Below are 4,000 nucleotides of genomic sequence, written 5' to 3'. Positions count from 1 at the left end.
TGCTGGCCCGTACTTTCAGACTGTTCCTGCTCCTCAGCAGAGAGGATTTCCCTGAAGTCCTCCTGGAAACTTGCCGTGTGAGAGGGTGAAGTAATCTCCAGTTTTGTTTTGGTTGGCTCCAAAGTGCGATATGGCAGCATGTCTAGGGTTTGTAGTAACTTGTAAGTTATCTTAATCTTCTGAAAATGTTGCCAAGATTCGGTCAAACTTCATACAATTGCATTTTACCTGACAGCTGTCTTTTTTTTTTTTTTTTTTTGCCATGGTTCTACCAGAACGGTACACTTGGGCATTAACTTAATCGATAATGTGTGAGCTTAAAAATTTTGTATCAGAGAGAAATGCTTCTTTGGATTTAAAAGAGCAGCTTATGTGAGAATTCCCTGTGATGCAGCTAGAATTAAGGGCTTTGTGTTTCCACTCCATGAATTGTCCTCTTTAAGGGAATGTTGAATTTGCTCTGGGCTGAATTTTTCCACCGTATGTTTTTTAATTAATCTACTTGAACATTTAATATCTGTGCTAAACTTGATTTTCTTGGTTTTAAAATCTTTGTTTGATTTTTGTGTTACTGATCCGTAACGTGGATGAGCTCTTTTTAGCTTTGAAGAAATGCAACGTAATATTCAGGTTATTAATTGAAAATGGTTACTGTGTGCGTGCAGCAGTGTGTTCTCATAATGTTTACAAGAACTGTACAAATATGTTAAACTAGTCAAGTAGTTTTCAAATAGAAGTAATTTACTAGTCCAAAGAAGCAAGAAAATGCAAAGTCAAACTCTGAACTGACAGTCTGTCACTTGCTTCTCTTGCACAATGTCAGGACAAGTGCTGGAGTGATGAGCTTAAAGCCTGGAGCTGCGTGCAGCTGCACCACCTCGAATTGAAAATGGATTTGGTTCAGTGGTACTGCCAGTTAACGTGAATGCTCTTCTGTTTTTCACCATAACTGTAGTGTTACAGCAAGACCTCAGCTGAGAGAGGACTGCTTCCAGAGTTCTGCCCGGTTCTCTAGAAAGTGAAGAATCTTTTCTTCAGAGGTGCTTTGGTCAAGTTGAACGCTCTCTCTAAAGCAGTTCTGGAGCACAGCGCGTGGCGTTGTCTGCCAGCTTCAGGCAGCCTTGCTCAGAAGTTGGGCTTTGAAAGAAAGTATGTTGGCACTCCCCAGCACCAGCGTGAAGGGGCAGAGGCTCAGAAGCGTTGTTGTATCCAGAGTTTCTTTAAACTGACCTGCTGTAGTGTAGTGACATTTGTAGAGCTGAATTTTGCTTGGGTGAGAAAACGCGTTCGTAGAAATCCATGCAAGGCTTTTTCCTAGAGAAACCTGACACTAACTTTTATATAATACCTGACTTACCTTCTGACTGCAGGAACAAAAATTGCAATGACTTCATTGCACAAAACGATTATTTGAATGCTGACATCTTTGTCTTCCTTCCAGTTGAGGGCTGTACTTGTCCTGTCTAGTTGGACGGAGTTGCTAGACCGCAATGCAAGTGAACTTCATTTCCAACAGTTGCAATAGTGTCGTGGTGCTGCTGCTGAGTACTGCAGTCCCGTGGTTTTAGGTTTGTCAGAACTTTTGACAATCTGCTTTCATAGAGGGAAGATTTAAGGGCTTAAATTCTAGTACTGCAGAATAAAGGAAGCATTTTATAACTCACTCAAAAGTCAGCTTTTAAAATGAGCCAATGTTAAGTAATATTTCCAAAAGTAGACTCTGCAACGTTTTATTCAAACTTCCTTTGCATCAGTGTAATGTGATGGACTCACCCGGATTGCACTGAGAGCAAAATAAGGTCCTAGCATTTTTCAGGCTCTGGAACGGTAAATATCTGGGGAACTAAAATCCTGGTCTATGCACATTGAGACTTCTCCAGTTCTCATGGCACTTGTAAATCAGAGTTTACAGGAGTTATTTTAGTGTGGCATTCCGGATTCATAATGTGTCGTCCTGTGTGTGTCGATAATTACTGTACAGTTTGGACTTTTCTCAGTCTTCTGTCACCATGCAGAGACGTGTACTGCGTTTGTCAGTGTGGTTTTTATTACTATTATTTCTGCCTCCTCCCCCCCAGTTGAGTATGACAGGCTTTCTTCTCTCCAGGTTGTGAGAGAGACCATTCCTTGGAGGACGGAAATGGAATGGCTTTTCTGAGAGAGGAAACGTGTACAACAGATATTTATGAAACCGTACCTGAATGCATGATTTAAAGTAGTTTAATATTAACGTGGTGAGTGCCAAGACTTTTCCAAGGAGCGCTGTTGTGTGGTTAAAACTGAAGGCAAACACATGCTCACTTTTGCACAGTGCTTTGGGGTCTGACGGGCGTTCAGTGACTATCCCCTTACCTCAGGAGCGCAGCAGAGCATGGAGGTAGAGGTGCGCCGGAGTTGTAGCCTCTGTCTTGTCCGAGCACAGCTGGGAGATGCGGGACTGTGTTTGTTTCAGAAAAATCTGCATGGATGTGCGCTGCTGGAAACGTTGCCTTTCATACCTGGTAGTTACAGAACGTGTCGTGGGTTGTGGTTTGAGCATAGCCACAGGGAACCTTGGTGCCATTTTTCCAGCTGCTACCGTTCTGCAGACCTCCCCGGCTTCCTTTGGCTCGATAGCGGCTACCAGGCATAGGAACTTGCCACAGAGATAATTAATAAATACCTTAAAATGATATTATGCTTCTGCTTTTTCTAGAGTGATGAAGAGCTAACGTAGGTGATAGCCGTGAGACGCAAGCACAGGGGGATGTGTGCGAGTCGAGCCTCACTTAGCAGTGAGCTCTTCCCTTTGGAGACTGGGGGGCACCACGGGAACGTGGCACGTGCAAGAAGCTGATGGCAAAGCCCCCCCTTTTAATGAGGAAGGGGCTTCGTGGAGGTCAGTCCTCGTAGTTGCTGAAAGGTTTGGGTTTTGGCATTACAGGAAGAGCCTTAATCAACATCAAAACGTACTAAAAGGTGCCCCCAGACTTTCCCATGTGCAGGGGCTGTTCCCTGACCTGCCCGGCGAGCAGCCGCGCTCCCATCGCCTGCAGTGCAGCTGCTTTTGCTTCGTCTTGTGCGTCTGCCCCTCGGGCCTCAGCTCCTGCGTAGTGTTTTGGAAAGGGAACAGTCGGTGCTGTAAGAGTGCCCGCTGATGGGAATTACCCCAGGGGTGGCAGAGGTGATGTGGCTGGAAGGCAGGCCAGGTCGGTGCTGAAGGGAGGGTCTTCGATGAGACGAGATGAACCTGATGGCTATTGAGCAGCTCGGTAACTGACAGCGCAATTGTTGTCGATGAAAGACGTAAAGTACAGGAAAAATGTGTGCGTGAGGAGTCCCTCGGCGGGCTAAGCTGTGTAAAGTGAGGCTGGGTGAGGCTATGACTGGAGCATTAACAGGCAGATGAGGATTGTTGGACTGTTACCCTCCCTTTATTTCTCTGTCTCCATCATGATCTTGTGGTGTCTGAGCTGCTGTGGGGCTGGTTTCGAAGTGCAGCTGCATTCAAATTAAAATGGAAGCAGTTTCATGCTTGAAAAATGAAAAAAATGTGTCGGTAATGTTAGTGTTTGGGAGATACTTGCATGTACAATGATCTGACCTCTAGACCACAAAGCCTGGTGTGTTTTTGTTTGTTTCTCGTGTGGATTTACTTTCCAAATCTGATGCTGTTTCAGCTCCACCTTTTGCAGGGAGTGGTGCAAGTCCTTTCCAGACTCGCTGAACCTGGACTTGAAATCAGCTGTAAAGACCATTAAGATGCTTCTGGCTGCCCGTTTTGACAGGCTTTTCTAATTGTTTCTGCTTTACATATACATAGGAAAGTACATGATTTTTTGTGAACTTGGAAATGTTGCTATAAAGCTGGATCCTGTGCTCTAAAGGCTTCTGACTGTTTTGTAAATACTTGCATTAATGCCAACTGGATGGGGCAGAATGGTTTAGGGACAACAGTATTAATTAGCGCTGGAATATTGTAAGTCCCTCGGAGCTTTCTGTATCTGACTGGGATATAGAG

This window comes from Anser anser, assembly GCF_964211835.1.
Source record: "Anser anser genome assembly, chromosome: 23".
Lineage (NCBI taxonomy): Eukaryota > Metazoa > Chordata > Aves > Anseriformes > Anatidae > Anser > Anser anser.
Note: the sequence above shows the minus strand (reverse complement) of the source record.